Source organism: Podarcis melisellensis, assembly GCF_964234715.1.
Source record: "Podarcis melisellensis genome assembly, chromosome: 4".
Lineage (NCBI taxonomy): Eukaryota > Metazoa > Chordata > Lepidosauria > Squamata > Lacertidae > Podarcis > Podarcis melisellensis.
The window spans coordinates 88,073,988-88,082,271 of NC_138531.1; positions in this window are offsets into that span (position 1 = coordinate 88,073,988).

Consider the following 8,284-nt stretch of genomic DNA (forward strand, 5'->3'; position numbering starts at 1 on the left):
TGGGCAAACCCAAGAGGCTCAGTGGTTTAGACCACAACGCCACGTGTGTATCCCTAGCTGGTCATGAAATCACATTAAAAAAACAAAGTGTGTGATTCCTTGGCTGGTGGGACTACAATGCATACTCGCTTTTTTGTGGGGGGATGGGACACCTTCCAATCAGCTGTTCAGAAGTGGAAGCAAAGGGTTGTATTCAGTCTTACTCTTCCCTGTTCTTCCACGCACTCATACCCCACAGCTGAACTGTGCTTGTCATTGCTTTCTGAGCAAATAAGGCATCAGAAAACTACATATAAAAACGGGAATGAGCTAACCTGCACGTACAAACCCATTTTCTAATCCTATTACGTTTTGTTGACTCTGCTAGAGTTAAGGCTCCCTCTGATGGACAGAAATGGCCTCAGTTGTCACTTGCTAGTGGTTTCCAAACTGTGCTTGAGCAAAGAAAGCATTCTAATGCTTGCACTTAAAAGGTGCAGGGAAGGACTTAGGGTAATGGGGTAAGTAATGGGGCTTCAAGGATGCTTTAAGTCCTATTTCTTGTTCTTGAGGCATCATTAGATACAAACACTCTTCTGGGGAACTTAATGCAAGATCAGTGGCTTTGCTACCTGTTTCTTTAGCTGCCTCCTTGTGCACAATGTCCTCTGGTATCCTGATAGCTAGCTGCCTTATAGCTGTTCATACATTTGTCCATCGAGAGCAGTATTGTCAGCTCGGGCGGGCAGCAATTATCCAGGTTCTCAGGTTTCCTCATCGCTTTCCCATCAGTCTTTCTAATCTCTTATACCTGATGCTGAAGATTTTGGCTGAGCCATGTCGACTGGCCCTGCACCATATATGAATCATAGAATCATAGAATCATAGAGTTGGAAGAGACCACAAGGGCCATCGAGTCCAACCCCCTGCCAAGCAGGAAACACCATCAGAGCACTCCTGACATATGGTTGTCAAGCCTCTGCTTAAAGACCTCCAAAGAAGGAGACTCCACCCCACTCCTTGGCAGCAAATTCCACTGTCAAACAGCTCTTACTGTCAGGAAGTTCTTCCTAATGTTTAGGTGGAATCTTCTTTCTTGTAGTTTGGAACCATTGCTCCGTGTCCGCTTCTCTGGAGCAGCAGAAAACAACCTTTCTCCCTCCTCTATGTGACATCCTTTTATATATTTGAACATGGCTATCATATCACCCCTTAACCTCCTCTTCTCCAGGCTAAACATGCCCAGCTCCCTTAGCCGTTCCTCATAAGGCATCGTTTCCAGGCCTTTGACCATTTTGGTTGCCCTCCTCTGGACACGTTCCAGGTGATCTCAGGTGTGCGGCAGGTAAAGTGTGGGGCAGGTAAAGCCATGCTTGACCAAGCACCCAACAACCACCTGATTGCTGAGCATTTGGGAAGCACAGGACAATTCACTACACTTTGACAGGCGTCAACCACCTGATGTCATTATGATTGGCTGGTGGGTATTCTTCATGTCCACCTGCCTAAGTTGGCTCATTGGGGGTGGGAGAGTTAAAGATCTGGTGTCAGGATCCGGGGACTCGGCTCCCCGCCCCCCCAGGCCGTAGATAAGCAGGACAAAGCGAAAAGAGTCTGTTACCATTTAAAGAGTCTTTAATGACCACAGCAAAAGAACAAAGCATCCATTATCGGAATTGAAGGTGTTCCCAATTAAGGATTCTACCCACTTCCCCCCTAGTCACTTCCATCTTGCAACCTGATCACATAACCACCTTGTTTTTTGTGTAGCCACCTTATCTGCTCTACCTATCTACTCTTGGACTGATAGGCTGGACACTTTCTAGCGAGAGTCTGTTAGCTCTTTCTCTTCCTGTTCTTCTTCACTTTGCTGTTCACACCCCAGTTCTTCCCAGTTTTTGTCTTCAGAACTATGCCCCTCTGCAAACCGCTGTTCCAAATCTATACTGCTTCTTCTGCTCCTGGGCAGCTTCAGGATCCTGGTCAGGAGCAGGGTGAGGTGTGACGTTAACATATGAGAGTGCTGGAGGTGAAATAGTTAAACAGGGTTAGGGTTATGGTTAGGGTTAGGGTTATAGTCCCTCTGACTCCAGGGAGTGGAGTCAGAGGAACTATAAAACCAGCTCTGGGAGGGGTGAAGGGAGGAGTTCGTTGGGAGTTGGGTGGTTGGTTGGAGTGGGAGTGAATTGGGATAGAGTCTGTGGGTAGGTTGAGTTAGTGTAGTGAAATAAGCTGAGTCAGGAACAGTTAGGAGCTAGGAAGACAAGTAAATATCTGAGAGGTGGTTTAGTGAGTGAGAGCAGGTAGCGGAAGTTATAAGTCTGGATAGGCACCCCATGATTGTAATTGACCAATACCATTTATGAAACCACACGCTTGTTAAACTGCAATAAATAAACAGAAGTTTATGTTCCAATTTAACCCTGACTGGACTCAGTATTGTACCAGGTAGGGCCTAGGTGGTGACAGCGGGAAATAAAGTGGTGGCACAGGGATCAATAGATGGCGAAACGTCCGGGGACCCTGTGTGATGGCCACATGAGGCTCCCACCATTCCTCATCAGAGCAGTACTCCTCAGCCTGGTCTCTGACATCTGGCCTGCTGAGCCAAAAAGGACCCCAAACCCGGGTTAGAGTGTTGGAGCAGCAAGCACCAGGTTCAAACTCTAATTCAGCCATGAAGTTTATTGGATTGTGTTGGGCTACTCACTTTCCCTCTCCTTAGGTAAAGGTAAAGGTACCCCTGCCTGAACAGGCCAGTCGTGACCGACTCTAGGGTTGCACGCTCATCTCGCTCAAGAGGCCGGGAGCCGGCGCCGTCCGAAGACACTTCCGGGTCACGTGGCCAGCGTGACGAAGCTGCAGCTGGTGAGCAAGCACCAGCGCTGCACACGGAAACGCCATTTACCTTCCCGCTATAAAGGGGTACCTATTTATCTACTAGGACGCGGGTGGCGCTGTGGGTAAAAGCCTCAGCGCCTAGGGCTTGCCGATCGAAAGGTCGGCGGTTCGAATCCCCGCGGTGGGGTGCGCTCCCGTTGCTCGGTCCCAGCGCCTGCCAACCTAGCAGTTCGAAAGCACCCCCGGGTGCAAGTAGATAAATAGGGACCGCTTACCAGCGGGAAGGTAAATGGCGTTTCCGTGTGCAGCTCTGGCTCACCAGAGCAGCGATGTCACGCTGGCCACGTGACCCGGAAGTGTCTCCGGACAGCGCTGGCCCCTGGCCTCTTAAGTGAGATGGGCGCACAACCCCAGAGTCTGTCAAGACTGGCCCGTACGGGCAGGGGTACCTTTACCTTTACCTTATTTATCTACTTGCACTTAGGGGTGCTTTCGAACTGCTAGGGGGGCAGGAGCTGGGACTGAACGACGGGAGCTCACCCCGCCGCGGGGATTCGAACCGCCAACCTTACGATCAGCAAGTCCTAGGCACTGAGTTTTACCCACAGCACCACCTTGTGTCCCTAACCTACCTCAAAGGGTTCTGGTGAGGATACAAGCATGGGGAAGAGGCATGAGTGCGGCCCAAGGCTTATTCGATGAAGGAAACAACTCATCTGCAATAAATAAATCCAGCTCAGACTTAAGGATATTTAAACCTAATGTACCTGTGCACATCTAACTCCAAACTGGTTCATAGCCGGTACACCATGCCTTGGTGGGTTTGGGAGAAGCAATTTCTGGGAGTTTGATGTGATGCAACTTTCTAATAATAACAGCACATTAATGGCTGTTAATATTGGAAGTGCACGAACCTGTTCTTTTTAAGTGCCCGGCAACCTCAACAAGACTGACATAATGGTTAATAGTCTCTCTCTCCAATATTATCAAGCCCTTTCATTAAAGGATTCTGAGACGCTTCGTACCTCTAGTAATTATACCATTCTTGCGAGTTGGTTTAACAAACACAAACCAGTCAATCGGCTCTCCCTAAAGATGGGGCAGTAACAGGTTATTACCCTTAACTTTACTAAGGATGCACTGAAAGGAAGGGTAGATTTTGACTACTAATTGGCAATGTGGAATTTACAGGTTTTAGTGGGACTAAGAGTGATCTAGGCCCTCCATGTCAAATATTTACCCAACCAACTTAAAGACTCATTTTGGAAATTATCTGTGTTTGAAGACTGAAAAAAAGGTTAGTTTATGAATAGTAGAAGAGTTGGATGTTATTCTGGAGCAGGCATAGGCAACCTTGGCCCTCCAGATGTTTTGGGACTACAACTCCCATGATCCCTAGCTAACAGGACCAGTGGTCAGGGATGATGGGAATTGTGGTCCCAAAACATCTGGAGGGCTGAGTTTGCCTATGCCTGTTCTGGAGCAATGCTAGCTAGCTAGCTAAATAGATAGATGATAGAGATATAGATAGATAGACAGATAGACAGATAGATAGATAGATAGATAGATAGATAGATAGATAGATAGATAGATAGATGATAGATAGATAGAGATGATAGATAGATAGATGATGATAGATAGATAGATAGATGATAGATAGATGATTGATAGATAGATAGATAGATAGATAGATAGATAGATAGATGATAGATAGATATAGATAGATGATAGATAGATGATAGATAGATAGATAGATAGATAGATAGATAGATAGATGATAGATAGATGATAGATAGATAGATAGATAGATAGATAGATAGATAGATAGATAGATAGATAGATGATAGAGATAGATAGACAGATAGATAGATAGGATTCCGTTTCAGATTGTTCTCTTGAGGCCATAACATTATATTTTGGTTATACATTTTTTAAATATGCGTTTTGGTGTTCTAGCCCTTTGTTTTTGCTGTGAGCCAGTTTCTTTAAAAAAAACAAAAAACAATTTTATTGGTTTTTAAACAAATACAAATAGCTGAGACAGTAGAGCACGAGTTTCTTAATCTTAGGATTGTGAGTTCAAGCCCCACTTTGGGCAAAAGATTCCTGCATTGCAGGGGGTTGGACTAGATGACCCTTCTGGTCCTTTCCAACTGTATAATTCTATGACTCTAAGCATTTTGCATATATGTGTGTGTATGGCTGATAGACAAAGAATCAGAAGTATTTCCTTTTCCTTTTCTTCTTTTTCCTTTATTTTATCTCCTTCGGTTTTTATGTTTTAAAAATGCTTGCCACTTGATGTTAACTTTTTTCTTTGTTCTGCAAGCTTTAATTAAAAAAAAAAACTTTCTGAAAAAGAAGGAAATATAGGCTCTAAATATAGACAATGGTATATTGTCTCACCATTTCTGCATATTCCATAAGTTTTCGTATCCATTCTTCCCTTGCTGAGACTTCGTCTTCTTTCCATTTTGGGGCCAGTAACATTCGTGACGCTGTAGTCACATGCATGAATTGGTTTCTATACAATTTAGGTACAGTGGTACCTCAGGTTAAGAACTTAATTCGTTCCGGAGGTCCGTTCTTAACCTGAAACTGTTCTTAACCTGAGGTACCACTTTAGCTAATGGGGCCTCCCGCTGCTGCCGCACGATTTCTGTTCTCATCCTGAAGCAAAGTTCTTAACCCGAGGTACTATTTCTGGGTTAGCGGAGTCTGTAACCTGAAGCGTCTGTAACCTGAAGCATCCATAACCTGAGGTACCATTGTAGTTCTGTCCCTTTTTTCCCAAGAGAAAGAGAGAGTTTGAGTTTCACACAGTGTCTGCTTGGCAACTGACCTGATTCAGCAGGCTGTCCTTATGCTCAGTGGTTTGTCTCAGCATAAGGTATCTTCTATGGACGTGGGTGGCGCTGTGGGTAAAACCTCAGTGCCTAGGACTTGCTGATCGCATGGTCGGCAGTTCAAATCCCTGCGGCGGGGTGAGCTCCCGTTGTTCGGTCCCAGCTCCTGCCCACCTAGCAGTTCGAAAGCACCCCTAAGTGCAAGTAGATAAATAGGGACCGCTTTATAGCGGGAAGGTAAATGGCGTTTCCGTGTGCTGCGCTGGTGCTGGCTCGCAAGATGCAGCTTTGTCACGCTGGCCACGTGACCCGGAAGTGTCTCCGGACAGCACCGGCTCCCAGCCTCTTGAGCAAGATGAGCGCGCAACCCTAGAGTCGGACACGACTGGCCCATATGGGCAGGGGTACTTTTACCCTTACCTTTAAAGGTATCTTCTAATGTTCCTAAGCACTTTGCCATCAGTATTTTTTTTAGCTTCCCCCCTGCACTATATCCAACTTTGCAACAGGTAACAAAATCCATGGCTTTAGAGGCATCCGTTTTACTTCCTTCATTCAATTTTGTGAACAACTATTACAGGTGGTCAAAAGAAGCAGACAGCTGCCTGCTCTGATCTCATTAACGCTGGTAAAAGTCTGCAATTGCACAGTTAATTGTTACTGGCAAAAGCCGAACGTAGTGATTAAGACCGGGAGATATAGCTATTTGGAATTTGTAAAGAGTAAAAACAATCATAAGATATCTGGCTTTCTGGGACTCAGGAGGAGGGCGTTGCACAGACCTCAATAGGCTTCCAGGTGTCAAAATAGAACTTCGTGCTCCCACTGGCCCTGTAACGAAAACAAGACAGTGATTAGACTTGTTAAGCACTATGCCTTCTGTACTTACCCCAATCCAAGATTTAAGTTCATCTATAAAATAATTAGGGACACGGGTGGCGCTGTGGTCTAAACCACTGAGCCTTGGGCTTGCCGATCAGAAGGTCGGCGGTTCAAATCCCCATGACGGGGTGAGCTCCCGTTGCTCTGTCCCTGCTCCTGCCAACCTAGCAGTTCAAAAGCACATCAAAGTGCAAGTAGATAAATAGGTACCGCTCTGGCGGGAAGGTAAACGGCGTTTCCATGTGCTGCTCTGGTTCGCCAGAAGCGGCTTAGTCATGCTGGCCACATGACTTGGAAGCTGTACGCTGGCTCCCTCGGCCAGTAAAGCGAGATGAGCGCCGCAACCCCAGAGTCGTCTGCGACTGGACCTAATGGTCAGCGGTCCCTTTACCATTATAAAATAATTATATATGCCTATCAGGTACTGCCACACCTTTAAGCTTGTTTATTGTATCATTCATATTTACTGTACATCTTGAATTTAATCTATTATATTATCTGCAGGTATAAGAGGTCAGCCTGCTGGGTGCATACCCTCCAACATTTATCCAATGAAAATAGGGGCGTCCCATTCCACAATGATAATTTTACTATTTATAACCCACACATCTTACTGGGTTGCCCCAGCCACTCTGGGTGGCTTCCAACATATATAAAAACATAATAAAACATTAAACAACTTCCTTGTACAGTGGTACCTCGGGTTACAGACACTTCAGGTTACAGGTGCTTCAGGTTACAGACTCCGCTAACCCAGAAATAGTACCTCGGGTTAAGAACTTTGCTTCAGGATGAGAACAGCAATCGGGCTCCGGCGGCAGCGGGAGGCCCCATCAGCTAAAGTGGTACCTCAGGTTAAGAACAGTTTCAGGTTAAGAACGGACCTCCGGAACGAATTAAGTTCTTAACCTGAGGTACCACTGTACAGGATTGCCTTCAGACGGCTCGGGGGTTGGATAACTCCATACCCTCCAAAATTTCTCCAATGAAAATCGGGACGTCCTAAGGAAAAGCAGGACATTTTGGGATCAAATCAGAAACCAGGACGGCTTCTCTAAATCAGGGACGTCCCTGGAAAATAGGGGCACTGTGAGGGTCTGATGGTGCCCTGAGTCCCTTCCAGCTGTTAGGGTTCTGTACGCCGGCTCCCTTGGCTAATAAAGCGAGATGAGCGCCGCAACCCCAGAGTCGGTCACGACTGGACCTAATGGTCAGGGGACCCTTTACCTTATCAAACAAAAAATAAGGCTGTTGGGATGACAGATTATGTTTGCAGGCATCAAAACCCAATGGCACAGAGAGAAATGTGAGTGACAGAGGCAATATCACAATTTCTGAAGCAGAGGTACTGCTTCTGTTCTGAGACAGCGATAATAAGAGTGGGAGGAATGCACATCCTGGCTCTGGTCTCAACCTACGTGCATTCCAGAGAGCTTGTGAAACATCTTCTGTCTGCATGTAACAGCTATATGCATAGGCTTATATTTATATGATCTTTGACTCTACTGCAAACAGTAGAGTCCCTGATTACACATAGAAGTCTGTGACCTTACAGCTTAGATGTATGTGTACACACACACACACACACACACACACACACACACACACGGGGTCTGGTCTACATTGTTTTTAATTCCCAAATGTGTCAACTGCCTTGAGACAGCGTTTTAGAAGCTGATTAATAAATCAATGGAAATAATCATAACAATAAAATGCAGCACAGTTGTGCCTGTTTA